Raw genomic sequence first — 22,679 nt, 5'->3', positions numbered from 1 at the left:
AATGGATTACAATGCCTTGGCTTCCTTCCTGCTTGCTCTCAGTGCGCCCTGTGTGATGATTTCACAGGCTCTCCTTCCTGGCATTTAGGCATCAGATATTTGTCTGTCTCTGCCCGATGCTGTGGGATTTTTCAGGACGTCTGAGTGTATGCATGCTGGCTGACACCGCTGCAATTTTCACACTTACCCCTCGCATTCCGAGCAACTGCTGATAAAGTAAAGATGAAATCGTGCAAACATATGAGGGGAACTGTGCTCCTTCAGTCAAACCAGCAAGCTTGTTTCTGTAGTGTAGTGGTTATCACGTTTGCCTCACACGCGAAAGGTCCACGGTTCGAGACCGGGCAGAAACACTTGGCAGCAGCAGCTTTTGTGTTTGCTCCCTAAAACCTCAGTCTCTCTCAATGCACACTTAGACAGAAATGACCTTTAAAAACTTGTGACCTGTGTAAAACGTGCTTTACTATTGCAGGACGCTAAAAAGTTATCTGCATCCCTCGGTGGTCGTGCATGTGCATTGTTTCTTGTTCTGTTTTTTTTTTTTTTTCTTGGCCATGTTATATTGTGGGGCCTTTAAAGCTGTGACTTTGATAGGAACATTGCAAGCGGCAAAATCAACAAGTGCAGACTGAAGAGTCCGACCTGCACACTGTTTTGGCTGTCAGGATGGCCGAGTGGTCTAAGGCGCCAGACTCAAGAGAGCTTGATCTTCAGTTGAAGCTGAGCCTTCTGGTCTCTTCATGGAGGCGTGGGTTCAAATCCCACTTCTGACAGGTGTATTTTCTTCCCTTAAATCTTGCTCTGCTTTGGAAACTGCTGTGGCATGTGAGGAGAAATCCACCAACCCATCGGCTGGGCCCTCAATCAAAATTCTGTGTATTACTGGAAGGGGCGTCTCAGGCACACCTTCTGTTAGAGCTGCACTTTATGACAGTAACTACCATGCTGGTTTCTACTTAAGCAGTTGATTCTATCGTTTGAAGTGAGGCTCTCCTGCCACCTTTTGGGCAAAGAAGACACTGCCCCTGCAACAACACAGGCAGACAAGCTCAAACTAGGTTTCTTGGTTAGGTGGGCGGAGCATATTGGCAATGGTGCCTCCTCGTGACTTGCAATTTACATGAAGAAGACAGAGAGGCAGCTGGGAGTAGGCAGTACCCATGAACCCCTGAACACTGTCTTGCGACTAGCACACAATTCTGAAATGAGGCGGGGGAAAGGAGGTGATTTCCCCATCAAGGGCCATTCCGGGAAATCAGCCACCCTGCGTCTCCCAGGTGAGTGTTTGAGGCCTATGAGCCACTAATATAAATCTCGCCTGAACGAGCGCTGATCGAGCAAGTGTGCTTGAATCCAAGAGGCATGCTCCTCTGGCTCAAGAGCTAGCAGGCCCTTCAGTGCTTCTGGTTGGGAAATCTAAGGTGCAAGGGTCCATGACTTGCAGCGGGTTACAACTACCAGAAAGGGTCTGCTTTTCACATCAGTGCCCTAGTTCAGCTCACTGGCACAGGGCATTTTGACTACCTCTTGCCTTGCTAGAGACAAACAAAAAATCCTTGACAGAAAACATCAATTGCTATGGCACGCTTAGAGAGAGAGAGCCTCCAAATGGCCCTGCTTTTCGGAAAGACGCTTCAGAAGATGTTTCAAATGACTACGCAGAAGCAGTCTAGTTTGTATAGGGGTATGATTCTCGCTTCGGGTGTGAGAGGACCTCGGTTCAAATCCCAGACAAACCCCTACCTTTATAGGTTCAGTCTGTGTTTTAAACAGGAGTATTTCTGCTTTTCACTCTTGTAAGATGTCATGTTGCAATGCAATACATGCTTTATACTGGCGTCGAGACGGTTCAGCATCATGAAGGTATGCGAGATTTCTTTGCAACTGCTTTTCTGTGCTGGAGCAGCAGTGCTCGTAGGAACATTAAATGCACAGTGCTTCTCCATGGTAATTTCGGGTCCAGTTCTGAAATCACCTCTTGGAATGAAAGTGATCCCAGTTCCTTTCTTCCAAGGGAAGAGATCGTGTTCCGGAAGGCTCAGCTTTGAGCGTCATGAACATTGGCCCTCATCCTTGCATCCCAGTCCAATGCATAGCCACATAAAGCAAGCAGGTGTGTCTGTTTCCATAGTGTGGTGGTTCCAGTACAATGCATAGCCACATGAAGCAAGCCGGCAAGTGTGTCTGTTTGTCTAGTGTAGTGGTTATCATGCGCACCTCACATGCGAAAGGTCCCTGGTTCGAGTCGCTGGGCTTTTTCACAGTATTTGCATTTCCTGCCTCACCTGACAGGCAAGCTGAGATAAAAGAGACTGTGTCTATCCCTCACCATCGTGAGGTACTACGCTCCTGGGGCATCTGTCACAGCTCACCAAGAGGAGTTGCGCCAGCTTACGGCAGTCAGTTGCTCACTGTTTGACCTTTGCAATGAAGCCTGAGCCTACAGCATTCAAGCCAGCCAAGGAAGGAAGGTACGAGAGCAAAAATAGCTTTCCTGCCCTCACCAAGAACACACACCTTGAGCAAATAAAGTGCCAGACTTACAAGGTCCTATCGCCACCGGAGCATCACTTTTAGTGACGCCCGGTGGCACTATGCACTGCGCGGTATTTACAAGATGGTGTTCAGCCACTTTTTGTGGCTTAACACCACCTTGTAAATACGGCCCCTTAGCACGCAGCGCGTTCCCTGGAAGGGGCGTGCAATGGGTGTTGTTGGGAGTGTGCCATAGCAACACCATAGCATTTTGATGCTGCTCCAGATTTAGGAGTTGGCGTAAATCTGCGTCAGCACCAAAATCCAACGCCATCCCAGGGGTGTCGTTAGAGTGGCGCACTGAGGAGAAATGTTTTCATTTCTCCTTGTTTTTGCTCTTTCTATGTGTGATGCATTCTGCAGCACACATAGAAGTAAGAGCAAATCACCATTGAAGATTTTTTTTTTGGGCAGGAAGGTGTCCCTTCCTGCACAAAAACAATTTCCCCCTCAACGCAGTCATCCTTGTACCATGGTGCAAGAACGGCTGCGTTTGCGCTCAGCAGCTAATTTAGAGCTGGCGCAGGGGGAAGCACAGGGGTGCGCTGTATTCTACTAAATACGGCGCTTCCCTGCATTTTGAAAATGACGGCGCGTGGGGCTTGCAAATTTGGCACAGCGTCGCGCTTAGTCATTTTCTTGTAAATCTGGGCCAAAATGTCTAAAGGATAGAGGCTTTTTATGTCATGTTCGATGAAGACCATGCAAATGACTCTAGTCGTACTGCAGAAGAGAGCACCATGTGCAGTTTCTTGCTTTGGGATGTAGTCTCCCACTCTCTGTCACCAACCCTCCGAGCAGGGTCGGAGCCGTTGCATTTCTGTGCCCAGGCTCGTTGGTCTAGGGGTATGATTCTCGCTTAGGGTGCGAGAGGTCCCAGGTTCAAATCCCGGACGAGCCCATTTTAGCGGAAAACAATCAAATCCTGCTCAAAATACACAACCCCTCAACATTTCTCATTCCACTCGAAGCATTGTTGCGCAAAACATATTTTTTGCCTCAGGCGAAAAATGGATTACAATGCCTTGGCTTCCTTCCTGCTTGCTCTCAGTGCGCCCTGTGTGATGATTTCACAGGCTCTCCTTCCTGGCATTTAGGCATCAGATATTTGTCTGTCTCTGCCCGCAGCTGTGGGATTTTTCAGGACGTCTGAGTGTATGCATGCTGGCTGACACCGCTGCAATTTTCACACTTACCCCTCGCATTCCGAGCAACTGCTGATAAAGTATAGAGGAAATCGTGCAAACATATGAGGGGAACTGTGCTCCTTCAGTCAAACCAGCAAGCTTGTTTCTGTAGTGTAGTGGTTATCACGTTCCCCTCACACGCGAAAGGTCCCCGGTTCGAGACCGGGCAGAAACACTTGGCAGCAGCAGCTTTTGTGTTTGCTCCCTAAAACCTCAGTCTCTCTCAATGCACACTTAGACAGAAATGACCTTTAAAAACTTGTGACCTGTGTAAAACGTGCTTTACTATTGCAGGACGCTAAAAAGTTATCTGCATCCCTCGGTGGTCGTGCATGTGCATTGTTTCTTGTTCTGTTTTTTTTTTTTTTTCTTGGCCATGTTATATTGTGGGGCCTTTAAAGCTGTGACTTTGATAGGAACATTGCAAGCGGCAAAATCAACAAGTGCAGACTGAAGAGTCCGACCTGCCCACTGTTTTGGCTGTCAGGATGGCCGAGTGGTCTAAGGCGCCAGACTCAAGAGAGCTTGATCTTCAGTGAAGCTGAGCCTTCTGGTCTCTTCATGGAGGCGTGGGTTCAAATCCCACTTCTGACAGGTGTATTTTCTTCCCTTAAATCTTGCTCTGCTTTGGAAGCTGCTGTGGCATGTGAGGAGAAATCCACCAACCCATCGGCTGGGCCCTCAATCAAAATTCTGTGTATTACTGGAAGGGGCGTCTCAGGCACACCTTCTGTTAGAGCTGCACTTTATGACAGTAACTACCATGCTGGTTTCTACTTAAGCAGTTGATTCTATCGTTTGAAGTGATGCTCTCCTGCCACCTTTTGGGCAAAGAAGACACTGCCCCTGCAACAACACAGGCAGACAAGCTCAAACTAGGTTTCTTGGTTAGGTGGGCGGAGCATATTGGCAATGGTGCCTCCTCGTGACTTGCAATTTACATGAAGAAGACAGAGAGGCAGCTGGGAGTAGGCAGTACCCATGAACCCCTGAACACTGTCTTGCGACTAGCACACAATTCTGAAATGAGGCGGGGGAAAGGAGGTGATTTCCCCATCAAGGGCCATTCCGGGAAATCAGCCACCCTGCGTCTCCCAGGTGAGTGTTTCAGGCCTATGAGCCACTAATATAAATCTCGCCTGATCGAGCGCTGATTGAGCAAGTGTGCTTGAATCCAAGAGGCATGCTCCTCTGGCTCAAGAGCTAGCAGGCCCTTCAGTGCTTCTGGTTGGGAAGTCTAAGGTGCAAGGGTCCATGACTTGCAGCGGGTTACAACTACCAGAAAGGGTCTGCTTTTCACATCAGTGCCCTAGTTCAGCTCACTGGCACAGGGCATTTTGACTACCTCTTGCCTTGCTAGAGACAAACAAAAAATCCTTGACAGAAAACATCAATTGCTATGGCACGCTTAGAGAGAGAGAGCCTCCAAATGGCCCTGCTTTTCGGAAAGACGCTTCAGAAGATGTTTCAAATGACTACGCAGCGGCAGTCTAGTTGGTATAGGGGTATGATTCTCGCTTCGGGTGTGAGAGGACCTCGGTTCAAAACCCAGACAAACCCCTACCTTTATAGGTTCAGTCTGTGTTTTAAACAGGAGTATTTCTGCTTTTCACTCTTGTAAGATGTCATGTTGCAATGCAATACATGCTTTATACTGGCGTCGAGACGGTTCAGCATCATGAAGGTATGCGAGATTTCTTTGCAACTGCTTTTCTGTGCTGGAGCAGCAGTGCTCGTAGGAACATTAAATGCACAGTGCTTCTCCATGGTAATTTCGGGTCCAGTTCTGAAATCACCTCTTGGAATGAAAGTGATCCCAGTTCCTTTCTTCCAAGGGAAGAGATCGTGTTCCGGAAGGCTCAGCTTTGAGCGTCATGAACATTGGCCCTCATCCTTGCATCCCAGTCCAATGCATAGCCACATAAAGCAAGCAGGTGTGTCTGTTTCCATAGTGTGGTGGTTCCAGTACAATGCATAGCCACATGAAGCAAGCCGGCAAGTGTGTCTGTTTGTCTAGTGTAGTGGTTATCATGCGCACCTCACATGCGAAAGGTCCATGGTTCTAGTCGCTGGGCTTTTTCACAGTATTTGCATTTCCTGCCTCACCTGACAGGCAAGCTGAGATAAAAGAGACTGTGTCTATCCCTCACCATCGTGAGGTACTACGCTCCTGGGGCATCTGTCACAGCTCACCAAGAGGAGTTGCGCCAGCTTACGGCAGTCAGTTGCTCACTGTTTGACCTTTGCAATGAAGCCTGAGCCTACAGCATTCAAGCCAGCCAAGGAAGGAAGGTACGAGAGCGAAAATAGCTTTCCTGCCCTCACCAAGAACACACACCTTGAGCAAATAAAGTGCCAGACTTACAAGGTCCTATCGCCACCGGAGCATCACTTTTAGTGACGCCCCGGTGGCACTATGCACTGCGCGGTATTTACAAGATGGCGTTCAGCCACTTTTTGTGGCTTAACACCACCTTGTAAATACGGCCCCTTAGCACGCAGCGCGTTCCCTGGAAGGGGCGTGCAATGGGTGTTGTTGGGAGTGTGCCACAGCAACACCATAGCATTTTGATGCTGCTCCAGATTTAGGAGTTGGCGTAAATCTGCGTCAGCACCAAAATCCAACGCCATCCCAGGGGTGTCGTTAGAGTGGCACACTGAGGAGAAATGTTTTCATTTCTCCTTGTTTTTGCTCTTTCTATGTGTGATGCATTCTGCAGCACACATAGAAGTAAGAGCAAATCACCATTGAAGATTTTTTTTTTGGGCAGGAAGGTGTCCCTTCCTGCACAAAAACAATTTCCCCCTCAACGCAGTATTCCTTGTACCATGGTGCAAGAACAGCTCCGTTGGCGCTCAGCAGCTAATTTAGAGCTGGCGCAGGGGGAAGCACAGGGGTGCGCTGTATTCTACTAAATACAGCGCTTCCCTGCATTTTGAAAATGACGGCGCGTGGGGCTTGCAAATTTGGCACAGCGTCGCGCTTAGTAATTTTCTTGTAAATCTGGGCCAAAATGTCTAAAGGATAGAGGCTTTTTATGTCATGTTCGATGAAGACCATGCAAATGACTCTAGTCGTACTGCAGAAGAGAGCACCATGTGCAGTTTCTTGCTTTGGGATGTAGTCTCCCACTCTCTGTCACCAACCCTCCGAGCAGGGTCGGAGCCGTTGCATTTCCGTGCCCAGGCTCGTTGGTCTAGGGGTATGATTCTCGCTTAGGGTGCGAGAGGTCCCAGGTTCAAATCCCGGACGAGCCCATTTTTGCGGAAAACAATCAAATCCTGCTCAAAATACACAACCCCTCAACATTTCTCATTCCACTCGAAGCATTGTTGCGCAAAACATATTTTTTGCCTCAGGCGAAAAATGGATTACAATGCCTTGGCTTCCTTCCTGCTTGCTCTCAGTGCGCCCTGTGTGATGATTTCACAGGCTCTCCTTCCTGGCATTTAGGCATCAGATATTTGTCTGTCTCTGCCCGCAGCTGTGGGATTTTTCAGGACGTCTGAGTGTATGCATGCTGGCTGACACCGCTGCAATTTTCACACTTACCCCTCGCATTCCGAGCAACTGCTGATAAAGTATAGAGGAAATCGTGCAAACATATGAGGGGAACTGTGCTCCTTCAGTCAAACCAGCAAGCTTGTTTCTGTAGTGTAGTGGTTATCACGTTTGCTTCACACGCGAAAGGTCCCCTGTTCGAGACCAGGCAGAAACACTTCGCAGCAGCAGCTTTTGTGTTTGCTCCCTAAAACCTCAGTCTCTCTCAATGCACACTTAGACAGAAATGACCTTTAAAAACTTGTGACCTGTGTAAAACGTGCTTTACTATTGCAGGACGCTAAAAAGTTATCTGCATCCCTCAGTGGTCGTGCATGTGCATTGTTTCTTGTTCTGTTTTTTTTTTTTTTTCTTGGCCATGTTATATTGTGGGGCCTTTAAAGCTGTGACTTTGATAGGAACATTGCAAGCGGCAAAATCAACAAGTGCAGACTGAAGAGTCCGACCTGCCCACTGTTTTGGCTGTCAGGATGGCCGAGTGGTCTAAGGCGCCAGACTCAAGAGAGCTTGATCTTCAGTGAAGCTGAGCCTTCTGGTCTCTTCATGGAGGCGTGGGTTCAAATCCCACTTCTGACAGGTGTATTTTCTTCCCTTAAATCTTGCTCTGCTTGCAGAGCCAGCTCCTCACACCACTATCTTTGGAAGCTGCTGTGGCATGTGAGGAGAAATCCACCAACCCATCGGCTGGGCCCTCAATCAAAATTCTGTGTATTACTGGAAGGGGCGTCTCAGGCACACCTTCTGTTAGAGCTGCACTTTATGACAGTAACTACCATGCTGGTTTCTACTTAAGCAGTTGATTCTATTGTTTGAAGTGAGGCTCTCCTGCCACCTTTTGGGCAAAGAAGACACTGCCCCTGCAACAACACAGGCAGACAAGCTCAAACTAGGTTTCTTGGTTAGGTGGGCGGAGCATATTGGCAATGGTGCCTCCTCGTGACTTGCAATTTACATGAAGAAGACAGAGAGGCAGCTGGGAGTAGGCAGTACCCATGAACCCCTGAACACTGTCTTGCGACTAGCACACAATTCTGAAATGAGGCGGGGGAAAGGAGGTGATTTCCCCATCAAGGGCCATTCCGGGAAATCAGCCACCCTGCGTCTCCCAGGTGAGTGTTTCAAGCCTATGAGCCACTAATATAAATCTCGCCTGATCGAGCGCTGATCGAGCAAGTGTGCTTGAATCCAAGAGGCATGCTCCTCTGGCTCAAGAGCTAGCAGGCCCATCAGTGCTTCTGGTTGGGAAGTCTAAGGTGCAAGGGTCCATGACTTGCAGCGGGTTACAACTACCAGAAAGGGTCTGCTTTTCACATCCATGCCCTAGTTCAGCTCACTGGCACAGGGCATTTTGACTACCTCTTGCCTTACTAGAGACAAACAAAAAATCCTTGACAGAAAACATCAATTGCTATGGCACGCTTAGAGAGAGAGAGCCTCCAAATGGCCCTGCTTTTCGGAAAGACGCTTCAGAAGATGTTTCAAATGACTACGCAGCGGCAGTCTAGTTGGTATAGGGGTATGATTCTCGCTTCGGGTGTGAGAGGACCTCGGTTCAAATCCCAGACAAACCCCTACCTTTATAGGTTCAGTCTGTGTTTTAAACAGGAGTATTTCTGCTTTTCACTCTTGTAAGATGTCATGTTGCAATGCAATACATGCTTTATACTGGCGTCGAGACGGTTCAGCATCATGAAGGTATGCGAGATTTCTTTGCAACTGCTTTTCTGTGCTGGAGCAGCAGTGCTCGTAGGAACATTAAATGCAAAGTGCTTCTCCATGGTAATTTCGGGTCCAGTTCTGAAATCACCTCTTGGAATGAAAGTGATCCCAGTTCCTTTCTTCCAAGGGAAGAGATCGTGTTCCGGAAGGCTCAGCTTTGAGCGTCATGAACATTGGCCCTCATCCTTGCATCCCAGTCCAATGCATAGCCACATAAAGCAAGCAGGTGTGTCTGTTTCCATAGTGTGGTGGTTCCAGTACAATGCATAGCCACATGAAGCAAGCCGGCAAGTGTGTCTGTTTGTCTAGTGTAGTGGTTATCATGCGCACCTCACATGCGAAAGGTCCCTGGTTCGAGTCGCTGGGCTTTTTCACAGTATTTGCATTTCCTGCCTCACCTGACAGGCAAGCTGAGATAAAAGAGACTGTGTCTATCCCTCACCATCGTGAGGTACTACGCTCCTGGGGCATCTGTCACAGCTCACCAAGAGGAGTTGCGCCAGCTTACGGCAGTCAGTTGCTCACTGTTTGACCTTTGCAATGAAGCCTGAGCCTACAGCATTCAAGCCAGCCAAGGAAGGAAGGTACGAGAGCGAAAATAGCTTTCCTGCCCTCACCAAGAACACACACCTTGAGCAAATAAAGTGCCAGACTTACAAGGCCCTATCGCCACCGGAGCATCACTTTTAGTGACGCCCCGGTGGCACTATGCACTGCGCGGTATTTACAAGATGGCGTTCAGCCACTTTTTGTGGCTTAACACCACCTTGTAAATACGGCCCCTTAGCACGCAGCGCGTTCCCTGGAAGGGGCGTGCAATGGGTGTTGTTGGGAGTGTGCCACAGCAACACCATAGCATTTTGATGCTGCTCCAGATTTAGGAGTTGGCGTAAATCTGCGTCAGCACCAAAATCCAACGCCATCCCAGGGGTGTCGTTAGAGTGGCGCACTGAGGAGAAATGTTTTCATTTCTCCTTGTTTTTGCTCTTTCTATGTGTGATGCATTCTGCAGCACACATAGAAGTAAGAGCAAATCACCATTGAAGATTTTTTTTTTGGGCAGGAAGGTGTCCCTTCCTGCACAAAAACAATTTCCCCCTCAACGCAGTCATCCTTGTACCATGGTGCAAGAACGGCTGCGTTGGCGCTCAGCAGCTAATTTAGAGCTGGCACAGGGGGAAGCACAGGGGTGCGCTGTATTCTACTAAATACGGCGCTTCCCTGCATTTTGAAAATGACGGCGCGTGGGGCTTGCAAATTTGGCACAGCGTCGCGCTTAGTCATTTTCTTGTAAATCTGGGCCAAAATGTCTAAAGGATAGAGGCTTTTTATGTCATGTTCGATGAAGACCATGCAAATGACTCTAGTCGTACTGCAGAAGAGAGCACCATGTGCAGTTTCTTGCTTTGGGATGTAGTCTCCCACTCTCTGTCACCAACCCTCCGAGCAGGGTCGGAGCCGTTGCATTTCTGTGCCCAGGCTCGTTGGTCTAGGGGTATGATTCTCGCTTAGGGTGCGAGAGGTCCCAGGTTCAAATCCCGGACGAGCCCATTTTAGCGGAAAACAATCAAATCCTGCTCAAAATACACAACCCCTCAACATTTCTCATTCCACTCGAAGCATTGTTGCGCAAAACATATTTTTTGCCTCAGGCGAAAAATCGATTACAATGCCTTGGCTTCCTTCCTGCGTGCTCTCAGTGCGCCCTGTGTGATGATTTCACAGGCTCTCCTTCCTGGCATTTAGGCATCAGATATTTGTCTGTCTCTGCCCGCAGCTGTGGGATTTTTCAGGACGTCTGAGTGTATGCATGCTGGCTGACACCGCTGCAATTTTCACACTTACCCCTCGCATTCCGAGCAACTGCTGATAAAGTATAGAGGAAATCGTGCAAACATATGAGGGGAACTGTGCTCCTTCAGTCAAACCAGCAAGCTTGTTTCTGTAGTGTAGTGGTTATCACGTTCGCCTCACACGCGAAAGGTCCCCGGTTCGAGACCGGGCAGAAACACTTGGCAGCAGCAGCTTTTGTGTTTGCTCCCTAAAACCTCAGTCTCTCTCAATGCACACTTAGACAGAAATGACCTTTAAAAACTTGTGACCTGTGTAAAACGTGCTTTACTATTGCAGGACGCTAAAAAGTTATCTGCATCCCTCGGTGGTCGTGCATGTGCATTGTTTCTTGTTCTGTTTTTTTTTTTTTTTCTTGGCCATTTTATATTGTGGGGCCTTTAAAGCTGTGACTTTGATAGGAACATTGCAAGCGGCAAAATCAACAAGTGCAGACTGAAGAGTCCGACCTGCACACTGTTTTGGCTGTCAGGATGGCCGAGTGGTCTAAGGTGCCAGACTCAAGAGAGCTTGATCTTCAGTGAAGCTGAGCCTTCTGGTCTCTTCATGGAGGCGTGGGTTCAAATCCCACTTCTGACAGGTGTATTTTCTTCCCTTAAATCTTGCTCTGCTTGCAGAGCCAGCTCCTCACACCACTATCTTTGGAAGCTGCTGTGGCATGTGAGGAGAAATCCACCAACCCATCGGCTGGGCCCTCAATCAAAATTCTGTGTATTACTGGAAGGGGCGTCTCAGGCACACCTTCTGTTAGAGCTGCACTTTTAGACAGTAACTACCATGCTGGTTTCTACTTAAGCAGTTGATTCTATCGTTTGAAGTGAGGCTCTCCTGCCACCTTTTGGGCAAAGAAGACACTGCCCCTGCAACAACACAGGCAGACAAGCTCAAACTAGGTTTCTTGGTTAGGTGGGCGGAGCATATTGGCAATGGTGCCTCCTCGTGACTTGCAATTTACATGAAGAAGACCGAGAGGCAGCTGGGAGTAGGCAGTACCCATGAACCCCTGAACACTGTCTTGCGACTAGCACACAATTCTGAAATGAGGCGGGGGAAAGGAGGTGATTTCCCCATCAAGGGCCATTCCGGGAAATCAGCCACCCTGCGTCTCCCAGGTGAGTGTTTCAGGCCTATGAGCCACTAATATTGATCGAGCGCTGATTGAGCAAGTGTGCTTGAATCCAAGAGGCATGCTCCTCTGGCTCAAGAGCTAGCAGGCCCTTCAGTGCTTCTGGTTGGGAAGTCTAAGGTGCAAGGGTCCATGACTTGCAGCGGGTTACAACTACCAGAAAGGGTCTGCTTTTCACATCAGTGCCCTAGTTCAGCTCACTGGCACAGGGCATTTTGACTACCTCTTGCCTTGCTAGAGACAAACAAAAAATCCTTGACAGAAAACATCAATTGCTATGGCACGCTTAGAGAGAGAGAGCCTCCAAATGGCCCTGCTTTTCGGAAAGACGCTTCAGAAGATGTTTGAAATGACTATGCAGCGGCAGTCTAGTTGGTATAGGGGTATGATTCTCGCTTCGGGTGTGAGAGGACATCGGTTCAAATCCCAGACAAACCCCTACCTTTATAGGTTCAGTCTGTGTTTTAAACAGGAGTATTTATGCTTTTCACTCTTGTAAGATGTCATGTTGCAATGCAATACATGCTTTATACTGGCGTCGAGACGGTTCAGCATCATGAAGGTATGCGAGATTTCTTTGCAACTGCTTTTCTGTGCTGGAGCAGCAGTGCTCGTAGAAACATTAAATGCACAGTGCTTCTCCATGGTAATTTCGGGTCCAGTTCTGAAATCACCTCTTGGAATGAAAGTGATCCCAGTTCCTTTCTTCCAAGGGAAGAGATCGTGTTCCGGAAGGCTCAGCTTTGAGCGTCATGAACATTGGCCCTCATCCTTGCATCCCAGTCCAATGCATAGCCACATAAAGCAAGCAGGTGTGTCTGTTTCCATAGTGTGGTGGTTCCAGTACAATGCATAGCCACATGAAGCAAGCCGGCAAGTGTGTCTGTTTGTCTAGTGTAGTGGTTATCATGCGCACCTCACATGCGAAAGGTCCCTGGTTCGAGTCGCTGGGCTTTTTCACAGTATTTGCATTTCCTGCCTCACCTGACAGGCAAGCTGAGATAAAAGAGACTGTGTCTATCCCTCACCATCGTGAGGTACTACGCTCCTGGGGCATCTGTCACAGCTCACCAAGCGGAGTTGCGCCAGCTTACGGCAGTCAGTTGCTCACTGTTTGACCTTTGCAATGAAGCCTGAGCCTACAGCATTCAAGCCAGCCAAGGAAGGAAGGTACGAGAGCGAAAATAGCTTTCCTGCCCTCACCAAGAACACACACCTTGAGCAAATAAAGTGCCAGACTTACAAGGCCCTATCGCCACCGGAGCATCACTTTTAGTGACGCCCCGGTGGCACTATGCACTGCGCGGTATTTACAAGATGGCGTTCAGCCACTTTTTGTGGCTTAACACCACCTTGTAAATACGGCCCCTTAGCACGCAGCGCGTTCCCTGGAAGGGGCGTGCAATGGGTGTTGTTGGGAGTGTGCCACAGCAACACCATAGCATTTTGATGCTGCTCCAGATTTAGGAGTTGGCGTAAATCTGCGTCAGCACCAAAATCCAACGCCATCCCAGGGGTGTCGTTAGAGTGGCGCACTGAGGAGAAATGTTTTCATTTCTCCTTGTTTTTGCTCTTTCTATGTGTGATGCATTCTGCAGCACACATAGAAGTAAGAGCAAATCACCATTGAAGATTTTTTTTTTGGGCAGGAAGGTGTCCCTTCCTGCACAAAAACAATTTCCCCCTCAACGCAGTCATCCTTGTACCATGGTGCAAGAACGGCTGCGTTGGCGCTCAGCAGCTAATTTAGAGCTGGCGCAGGGGGAAGCACAGGGGTGCGCTGTATTCTACTAAATACGGCGCTTCCCTGCATTTTGAAAATGACGGCGCGTGGGGCTTGCAAATTTGGCACAGCGTCGCGCTTAGTCATTTTCTTGTAAATCTGGGCCAAAATGTCTAAAGGATAGAGGCTTTTTATGTCATGTTCGATGAAGACCATGCAAATGACTCTAGTCGTACTGCAGAAGAGAGCACCATGTGCAGTTTCTTGCTTTGGGATGTAGTCTCCCACTCTCTGTCACCAACCCTCCGAGCAGGGTCGGAGCCGTTGCATTTCTGTGCCCAGGCTCGTTGGTCTAGGGGTATGATTCTCGCTTAGGGTGCGAGAGGTCCCAGGTTCAAATCCCGGACGAGCCCATTTTAGCGGAAAACAATCAAATCCTGCTCAAAATACACAACCCCTCAACATTTCTCATTCCACTCGAAGCATTGTTGCGCAAAACATATTTTTTGCCTCAGGCGAAAAATGGATTACAATGCCTTGGCTTCCTTCCTGCTTGCTCTCAGTGCGCCCTGTGTGATGATTTCACAGGCTCTCCTTCCTGGCATTTAGGCATCAGATATTTGTCTGTCTCTGCCCGCAGCTGTGGGATTTTTCAGGACGTCTGAGTGTATGCATGCTGGCTGACACCGCTGCAATTTTCACACTTACCCCTCGCATTCCGAGCAACTGCTGATAAAGTATAGAGGAAATCGTGCAAACATATGAGGGGAACTGTGCTCCTTCAGTCAAACCAGCAAGCTTGTTTCTGTAGTGTAGTGGTTATCACGTTCGCCTCACACGCGAAAGGTCCCCGGTTCGAGACCGGGCAGAAACACTTGGCAGCAGCAGCTTTTGTGTTTGCTCCCTAAAACCTCAGTCTCTCTCAATGCACACTTAGACAGAAATGACCTTTAAAAACTTGTGACCTGTGTAAAACGTGCTTTACTATTGCAGGACGCTAAAAAGTTATCTGCATCCCTCGGTGGTCGTGCATGTGCATTGTTTCTTGTTCTGTTTTTTTTTTTTTTCTTGGCCATTTTATATTGTGGGGCCTTTAAAGCTGTGACTTTGATAGGAACATTGCAAGCGGCAAAATCAACAAGTGCAGACTGAAGAGTCCGACCTGCACACTGTTTTGGCTGTCAGGATGGCCGAGTGGTCTAAGGCGCCAGACTCAAGAGAGCTTGATCTTCAGTGAAGCTGAGCCTTCTGGTCTCTTCATGGAGGCATGGGTTCAAATCTCACTTCTGACAGGTGTATTTTCTTCCCTTAAATCTTGCTCTGCTTGCAGAGCCAGCTCCTCACACCACTATCTTTGGAAGCTGCTGTGGCATGTGAGGAGAAATCCACCAACCCATCGGCTGGGCCCTCAATCAAAATTCTGTGTATTACTGTAAGGGGCGTCTCAGGCACACCTTCTGTTAGAGCTGCACTTTTAGACAGTAACTGCCATGCTGGTTTCTACTTAAGCAGTTGATTCTATCGTTTGAAGTGAGGCTCTCCTGCCACCTTTTGGGCAAAGAAGACACTGCCCCTGCAACAACACAGGCAGACAAGCTCAAACTAGGTTTCTTGGTTAGGTGGGCGGAGCATATTGGCAATGGTGCCTCCTCGTGACTTGCAATTTACATGAAGAAGACAGAGAGGCAGCTGGGAGTAGGCAGTACCCATGAACCCCTGAACACTGTCTTGCGACTAGCACACAATTCTGAAATGAGGCGGGGGAAAGGAGGTGATTTCCCCATCAAGGGCCATTCCGGGAAATCAGCCACCCTGCGTCTCCCAGGTGAGTGTTTCAGGCCTATGAGCCACTAATATAAATCTCGCCTGATCGAGCGCTGATCGAGCAAGTGTGCTTGAATCCAAGAGGCATGCTCCTCTGGCTCAAGAGCTAGCAGGCCCTTCAGTGCTTCTGGTTGGGAAGTCTAAGGTGCAAGGGTCCATGACTTGCAGCGGGTTACAACTGCCAGAAAGGGTCTGCTTTTCACATCAGTGCCCTAGTTCAGCTCACTGGCACAGGGCATTTTGACTACCTCTTGCCTTGCTAGAGACAAACAAAAAATCCTTGACAGAAAACATCAATTGCTATGGCACACTTAGAGAGAGAGAGCCTCCAAATGGCCCTGCTTTTCGGAAAGACGCTTCAGAAGATGTTTCAAATGACTATGCAGCGGCAGTCTAGTTGGTATAGGGGTATGATTCTCGCTTCGGGTGTGAGAGGACCTCGGTTCAAATCCCAGACAAACCCCTACCTTTATAGGTTCAGTCTGTGTTTTAAACAGGAGTATTTCTGCTTTTCACTCTTGTAAGATGTCATGTTGCAATGCAATACATGCTTTATACTGGCGTCGAGACGGTTCAGCATCATGAAGGTATGCGAGATTTCTTTGCAACTGCTTTTCTGTGCTGGAGCAGCAGTGCTCGTAGGAACATTAAATGCACAGTGCTTCTCCATGGTAATTTCGGGTCCAGTTCTGAAATCACCTCTTGGAATGAAAGTGATCCCAGTTCCTTTCTTCCAAGGGAAGAGATCGTGTTCCGGAAGGCTCAGCTTTGAGCGTCATGAACATTGGCCCTCATCCTTGCATCCCAGTCCAATGCATAGCCACATAAAGCAAGCAGGTGTGTCTGTTTCCATAGTGTGGTGGTTCCAGTACAATGCATAGCCACATGAAGCAAGCCGGCAAGTGTGTCTGTTTGTCTAGTGTAGTGGTTATCATGCGCACCTCACATGCGAAAGGTCCCTGGTTCGAGTCGCTGGGCTTTTTCACAGTATTTGCATTTCCTGCCTCACCTGACAGGCAAGCTGAGATAAAAGAGACTGTGTCTATCCCTCACCATCGTGAGGTACTACGCTCCTGGGGCATCTGTCACAGCTCACCAAGAGGAGTTGCGCCAGCTTACGGCAGTCAGTTGCTCACTGTTTGACCTTTGCAATGAAGCCTGAGCCTATAGCATTCAAGCCAGCCAAGGAAGGAAGGTACGAGAGCGAAAATAGCTTTCCTGCCCTCACCAAGAACACACACCTTGAGCAAATAAAGTGCCAGACTTACAAGGCCCTATCGCCACCGGAGCATCACTTTTAGTGACGCCCCGGTGGCACTATGCACTGCGCGGTATTTACAAGATGGCGTTCAGCCACTTTTTGTGGCTTAACACCACCTTGTAAATACGGCCCCTTAGCACGCAGCGCGTTCCCTGGAAGGGGCGTGCAATGGGTGTTGTTGGGAGTGTGCCACAGCAACACCATAGCATTTTGATGCTGCTCCAGATTTAGGAGTTGGCGTAAATCTGCGTCAGCACCAAAATCCAACGCCATCCCAGGGGTGTCGTTAGAGTGGCGCACTGAGGAGAAATGTTTTCATTTCTCCTTGTTTTTGCTCTTTCTATGTGTGATGCATTCTGCAGCACACATAGAAGTAAGAGCAAATCACCATTGAAGATTTTTTTTTTGGGCAGGAAGGTGTCCCTTCCTGCACAAAAACAATTTCCCCCTCAACGCAGTCATCCTTGTACCATGGTGCAAGAACGGCTGCGTTGGCGCTCAGCAGCTAATTTAGAGCTGGCGCAGGGGGAAGCACAGGGGTGCGCTGTATTCTACTAAATACGGCGCTTCCCTGCATTTTGAAAATGACGGCGCGTGGGGCTTGCAAATTTGGCACAGCGTCGCGCTTAGTCATTTTCTTGTAAATCTGGGCCAAAATGTCTAAAGGATAGAGGCTTTTTATGTCATGTTCGAGGAAGACCATGCAAATGACTCTAGTCGTACTGCAGAAGAGAGCACCATGTGCAGTTTCTTGCTTTGGGATGTAGTCTCCCACTCTCTGTCACCAACCCTCCGAGCAGGGTCGGAGCCGTTGCATTTCTGTGCCCAGGCTCGTTGGTCTAGGGGTATGATTCTCGCTTAGGGTGCGAGAGGTCCCAGGTTCAAATCCCGGACGAGCCCATTTTAGCGGAAAACAATCAAATCCTGCTCAAAATACACAACCCCTCAACATTTCTCATTCCACTCGAAGCATTGTTGCGCAAAACATATTTTTTGCCTCAGGCGAAAAATGGATTACAATGCCTTGGCTTCCTCCCTGCTTGCTCTCAGTGCGCCCTGTGTGATGATTTCACAGGCTCTCCTTCCTGGCATTTAGGCATCAGATATTTGTATGTCTCTGCCCGCAGCTGTGGGATTTTTCAGGACGTCTGAGTGTATGCATGCTGGCTGACACCGCTGCAATTTTCACACTTACCCCTCGCATTCCGAGCAACTGCTGATAAAGTATAGAGGAAATCGTGCAAACATATGAGGGGAACTGTGCTCCTTCAGTCAAACCAGCAAGCTTGTTTCTGTAGTGTAGTGGTTATCACGTTCGCCTCACACGCGAAAGGTCCCCGGTTCGAGACCGGGCAGAAACACTGGGCAGCAGCAGCTTTTGTGTTTGCTCCCTAAAACCTCAGTCTCTCTCAATGCACACTTAGACAGAAATGACCTTTAAAAACTTGTGACCTGTGTAAAACGTGCTTTACTATTGCAGGACGCTAAAAAGTTATCTGCATCCCTCGGTGGTCGTGCATGTGCATTGTTTCTTGTTCTGTTTTTGTTTTTTTTTCTTGGCCATTTTGTATTGTGGGGCCTTTAAAGCTGTGACTTTGATAGGAACATTGCAAGCGGCAAAATCAACAAGTGCAGACTGAAGAGTCCGACCTGCACATTGTTTTGGCTGTCAGGATGGCCGAGTGGTCTAAGGCGCCAGACTCAAGAGAGCTTGATCTTCAGTGAAGCTGAGCCTTCTGGTCTCTTCATGGAGGCATGGGTTCAAATCTCACTTCTGACAGGTGTATTTTCTTCCCTTAAATCTTGCTCTGCTTGCAGAGCCAGCTCCTCACACCACTATCTTTGGAAGCTGCTGTGGCATGTGAGGAGAAATCCACCAACCCATCGGCTGGGCCCTCAATCAAAATTCTGTGTATTACTGTAAGGGGCGTCTCAGGCACACCTTCTGTTAGAGCTGCACTTTTAGACAGTAACTGCCATGCTGGTTTCTACTTAAGCAGTTGATTCTATCGTTTGAAGTGAGGCTCTCCTGCCACCTTTTGGGCAAAGAAGACACTGCCCCTGCAACAACACAGGCAGACAAGCTCAAACTAGGTTTCTTGGTTAGGTGGGCGGAGCATATTGGCAATGGTGCCTCCTCGTGACTTGCAATTTACATGAAGAAGACAGAGAGGCAGCTGGGAGTAGGCAGTACCCATGAACCCCTGAACACTGTCTTGCGACTAGCACACAATTCTGAAATGAGGCGGGGGAAAGGAGGTGATTTCCCCATCAAGGGCCATTCCGGGAAATCAGCCACCCTGCGTCTCCCAGGTGAGTGTTTCAGGCCTATGAGCCACTAATATAAATCTCGCCTGATCGAGCGCTGATCGAGCAAGTGTGCTTGAATCCAAGAGGCATGCTCCTCTGGCTCAAGAGCTAGCAGGCCCTTCAGTGCTTCTGGTTGGGAAGTCTAAGGTGCAAGGGTCCATGACTTGCAGCGGGTTACAACTGCCAGAAAGGGTCTGCTTTTCACATCAGTGCCCTAGTTCAGCTCACTGGCACAGGGCATTTTGACTACCTCTTGCCTTGCTAGAGACAAACAAAAAATCCTTGACAGAAAACATCAATTGCTATGGCACACTTAGAGAGAGAGAGCCTCCAAATGGCCCTGCTTTTCGGAAAGACGCTTCAGAAGATGTTTCAAATGACTATGCAGCGGCAGTCTAGTTGGTATAGGGGTATGATTCTCGCTTCGGGTGTGAGAGGACCTCGGTTCAAATCCCAGACAAACCCCTACCTTTATAGGTTCAGTCTGTGTTTTAAACAGGAGTATTTCTGCTTTTCACTCTTGTAAGATGTCATGTTGCAATGCAATACATGCTTTATACTGGCGTCGAGACGGTTCAGCATCATGAAGGTATGCGAGATTTCTTTGCAACTGCTTTTCTGTGCTGGAGCAGCAGTGCTCGTAGGAACATAAAATGCACAGTGCTTCTCCATGGTAATTTCGGGTCCAGTTCTGAAATCACCTCTTGGAATGAAAGTGATCCCAGTTCCTTTCTTCCAAGGGAAGAGATCGTGTTCCGGAAGGCTCAGCTTTGAGCGTCATGAACATTGGCCCTCATCCTTGCATCCCAGTCCAATGCATAGCCACATAAAGCAAGCAGGTGTGTCTGTTTCCATAGTGTGGTGGTTCCAGTACAATGCATAGCCACATGAAGCAAGCCGGCAAGTGTGTCTGTTTGTCTACTGTAGTGGTTATCATGCGCACCTCACATGCGAAAGGTCCCTGGTTCGAGTCGCTGGGATTTTTCACAGTATTTGCATTTCCTGCCTCACCTGACAGGCAAGCTGAGATAAAAGAGACTGTGTCTATCCCTCACCATCGTGAGGTACTACGCTCCTGGGGCATCTGTCACAGCTCACCAAGAGGAGTTGCGCCAGCTTACGGCAGTCAGTTGCTCACTGTTTGACCTTTGCAATGAAGCCTGAGCCTACAGCATTCAAGCCAGCCAAGGAAGGAAGGTACGAGAGCGAAAATAGCTTTCCTGCCCTCACCAAGAACACACACCTTGAGCAAATAAAGTGCCAGACTTACAAGGCCCTATTGCCACCGGAGCATCACTTTTAGTGACGCCCCGGTGGCACTATGCACTGCGCGGTATTTACAAGATGGCGTTCAGCCACTTTTTGTGGCTTAACACCACCTTGTAAATACGGCCCCTTAGCACGCAGCGCGTTCCCTGGAAGGGGCGTGCAATGGGTGTTGTTGGGAGTGTGCCACAGCAACACCATAGCATTTTGATGCTGCTCCAGATTTAGGAGTTGGCGTAAATCTGCGTCAGCACCAAAATCCAACGCCATCCCAGGGGTGTCGTTAGAGTGGCGCACTGAGGAGAAATGTTTTCATTTCTCCTTGTTTTTGCTCTTTCTATGTGTGATGCATTCTGCAGCACACATAGAAGTAAGAGCAAATCACCATTGAAGATTTTTTTTTTGGGCAGGAAGGTGTCCCTTCCTGCACAAAAACAATTTCCCCCTCAACGCAGTCATCCTTGTACCATGGTGCAAGAACGGCTGCGTTGGCGCTCAGCAGCTAATTTAGAGCTGGCGCAGGGGGAAGCACAGGGGTGCGCTGTATTCTACTAAATACGGCGCTTCCCTGCATTTTGAAAATGACGGCGCGTGGGGCTTGCAAATTTGGCACAGCGTCGCGCTTAGTCATTTTCTTGTAAATCTGGGCCAAAATGTCTAAAGGATAGAGGCTTTTTATGTCATGTTAGATGAAGACCATGCAAATGACTCTAGTCGTACTGCAGAAGAGAGCACCATGTGCAGTTTCTTGCTTTGGGATGTAGTCTCCCACTCTCTGTCACCAACCCTCCGAGCAGGGTCGGAGCCGTTGCATTTCTGTGCCCAGGCTCGTTGGTCTAGGGGTATGATTCTCGCTTAGGGTGCGAGAGGTCCCAGGTTCAAATCCCGGACGAGCCCATTTTAGCGGAAAACAATCAAATCCTGCTCAAAATACACAACCCCTCAACATTTCTCATTCCACTCGAAGCATTGTTGCGCAAAACATATTTTTTGCCTCAGGCGAAAAATGGATTACAATGCCTTGGCTTCCTTCCTGCTTGCTCTCAGTGCGCCCTGTGTGATGATTTCACAGGCTCTCCTTCCTGGCATTTAGGCATCAGATATTTGTCTGTCTCTGCCCGCAGCTGTGGGATTTTTCAGGACGTCTGAGTGTATGCATGCTGGCTGACACCGCTGCAATTTTCACACTTACCCCTCGCATTCCGAGCAACTGCTGATAAAGTATAGAGGAAATCGTGCAAACATATGAGGGGAACTGTGCTCCTTCAGTCAAACCAGCAAGCTTGTTTCTGTAGTGTAGTGGTTATCACGTTCGCCTCACACGCGAAAGGTCCCCGGTTCGAGACCGGGCAGAAACACTTGGCAGCAGCAGCTTTTGTGTTTGCTCCCTAAAACCTCAGTCTCTCTCAATGCACACTTAGACAGAAATGACCTTTAAAAACTTGTGACCTGTGTAAAACGTGCTTTACTATTGCAGGACGCTAAAAAGTTATCTGCATCCCTCGGTGGTTGTGCATGTGCATTGTTTCTTGTTCTGTTTTTTTTTTTTTTTCTTGGCCATGTTATATTTTGGGGCCTTTAAAGCTGTGACTTTGATAGGAACATTGCAAGCGGCAAAATCAACAAGTGCAGACTGAAGAGTCCGACCTGCACACTGTTTTGGCTGTCAGGATGGCCGAGTGGTCTAAGGTGCCAGACTCAAGAGAGCTTGATCTTCAGTGAAGCTGAGCCTTCTGGTCTCTTCATTGAGGCGTGGGTTCAAATCCCACTTCTGACAGGTGTATTTTCTTCCCTTAAATCTTGCTCTGCTTGCAGAGCCAGCTCCTCACACCACTATCTTTGGAAGCTGCTGTGGCATGTGAGGAGAAATCCACCAACCCATCGGCTGGGCCCTCAATCAAAATTCTGTGTATTACTGTAAGGGGCGTCTCAGGCACACCTTCTGTTAGAGCTGCACTTTTAGACAGTAACTACCATGCTGGTTTCTACTTAAGCAGTTGATTCTATCGTTTGAAGTGGGGCTCTCCTGCCACCTTTTGGGCAAAGAAGACACTGCCCCTGCAACAACACAGGCAGACAAGCTCAAACTAGGTTTCTTGGTTAGGTGGGCGGAGCATATTGGCAATGGTGCCTCCCCGTGACTTGCAATTTACATGAAGAAGACAGAGAGGCAGCTGGGAGTAGGCAGTACCCATGAACCCCTGAACACTGTCTTGCGACTAGCACACAATTCTGAAATGAGGCGGGGGAAAGGAGGTGATTTCCCCATCAAGGGCCATTCCGGGAAATCAGCCACCCTGCGTCTCCCAGGTGAG

At 48.7% G+C, this 22,679-nt stretch overlaps 15 non-coding genes across 15 annotated transcripts; all 15 read left to right on the top strand.

Moving 5' to 3' along the window:
• Positions 1 to 280: 280 nt before the first annotated feature.
• Positions 281 to 353, top strand: TRNAV-CAC (transfer RNA valine (anticodon CAC)). Its single transcript has one exon. It is a non-coding gene; the product is annotated as a tRNA-Val (tRNA).
• Positions 354 to 660: 307 nt separating this feature from the next.
• Positions 661 to 773, top strand: TRNAL-CAA (transfer RNA leucine (anticodon CAA)). Its single transcript has 2 exons — positions 661 to 698; positions 728 to 773. It is a non-coding gene; the product is annotated as a tRNA-Leu (tRNA).
• A 2,591-nt stretch (positions 774 to 3,364) lies between these two features.
• Positions 3,365 to 3,436, top strand: TRNAP-AGG (transfer RNA proline (anticodon AGG)). The gene has a single exon. It is a non-coding gene; the product is annotated as a tRNA-Pro (tRNA).
• A 388-nt stretch (positions 3,437 to 3,824) lies between these two features.
• On the top strand, positions 3,825 to 3,897 carry TRNAV-CAC (transfer RNA valine (anticodon CAC)). Its single transcript has one exon. It is a non-coding gene; the product is annotated as a tRNA-Val (tRNA).
• Positions 3,898 to 4,204: 307 nt separating this feature from the next.
• On the top strand, positions 4,205 to 4,316 carry TRNAL-CAA (transfer RNA leucine (anticodon CAA)). The gene is made up of 2 exons: positions 4,205 to 4,242; positions 4,271 to 4,316. It is a non-coding gene; the product is annotated as a tRNA-Leu (tRNA).
• A 2,592-nt stretch (positions 4,317 to 6,908) lies between these two features.
• On the top strand, positions 6,909 to 6,980 carry TRNAP-AGG (transfer RNA proline (anticodon AGG)). Its single transcript has one exon. It is a non-coding gene; the product is annotated as a tRNA-Pro (tRNA).
• A 768-nt stretch (positions 6,981 to 7,748) lies between these two features.
• TRNAL-CAA (transfer RNA leucine (anticodon CAA)) lies at positions 7,749 to 7,860 on the top strand. The gene is made up of 2 exons: positions 7,749 to 7,786; positions 7,815 to 7,860. It is a non-coding gene; the product is annotated as a tRNA-Leu (tRNA).
• A 2,621-nt stretch (positions 7,861 to 10,481) lies between these two features.
• On the top strand, positions 10,482 to 10,553 carry TRNAP-AGG (transfer RNA proline (anticodon AGG)). The gene has a single exon. It is a non-coding gene; the product is annotated as a tRNA-Pro (tRNA).
• Positions 10,554 to 10,941: 388 nt separating this feature from the next.
• Positions 10,942 to 11,014, top strand: TRNAV-CAC (transfer RNA valine (anticodon CAC)). The gene has a single exon. It is a non-coding gene; the product is annotated as a tRNA-Val (tRNA).
• Positions 11,015 to 14,044: 3,030 nt separating this feature from the next.
• TRNAP-AGG (transfer RNA proline (anticodon AGG)) lies at positions 14,045 to 14,116 on the top strand. The gene has a single exon. It is a non-coding gene; the product is annotated as a tRNA-Pro (tRNA).
• A 388-nt stretch (positions 14,117 to 14,504) lies between these two features.
• On the top strand, positions 14,505 to 14,577 carry TRNAV-CAC (transfer RNA valine (anticodon CAC)). Its single transcript has one exon. It is a non-coding gene; the product is annotated as a tRNA-Val (tRNA).
• A 3,039-nt stretch (positions 14,578 to 17,616) lies between these two features.
• TRNAP-AGG (transfer RNA proline (anticodon AGG)) lies at positions 17,617 to 17,688 on the top strand. Its single transcript has one exon. It is a non-coding gene; the product is annotated as a tRNA-Pro (tRNA).
• A 388-nt stretch (positions 17,689 to 18,076) lies between these two features.
• On the top strand, positions 18,077 to 18,149 carry TRNAV-CAC (transfer RNA valine (anticodon CAC)). The gene has a single exon. It is a non-coding gene; the product is annotated as a tRNA-Val (tRNA).
• A 3,040-nt stretch (positions 18,150 to 21,189) lies between these two features.
• Positions 21,190 to 21,261, top strand: TRNAP-AGG (transfer RNA proline (anticodon AGG)). Its single transcript has one exon. It is a non-coding gene; the product is annotated as a tRNA-Pro (tRNA).
• Positions 21,262 to 21,649: 388 nt separating this feature from the next.
• TRNAV-CAC (transfer RNA valine (anticodon CAC)) lies at positions 21,650 to 21,722 on the top strand. The gene has a single exon. It is a non-coding gene; the product is annotated as a tRNA-Val (tRNA).
• Positions 21,723 to 22,679: the final 957 nt, after the last annotated feature.

The sequence above is a fragment of the Pleurodeles waltl genome, chromosome 10 (assembly GCF_031143425.1).
Source record: "Pleurodeles waltl isolate 20211129_DDA chromosome 10, aPleWal1.hap1.20221129, whole genome shotgun sequence".
Lineage (NCBI taxonomy): Eukaryota > Metazoa > Chordata > Amphibia > Caudata > Salamandridae > Pleurodeles > Pleurodeles waltl.
The sequence above is the reverse complement of the archived record's forward strand: the minus strand, read 5'-3'. Positions and strand labels throughout refer to the sequence as shown.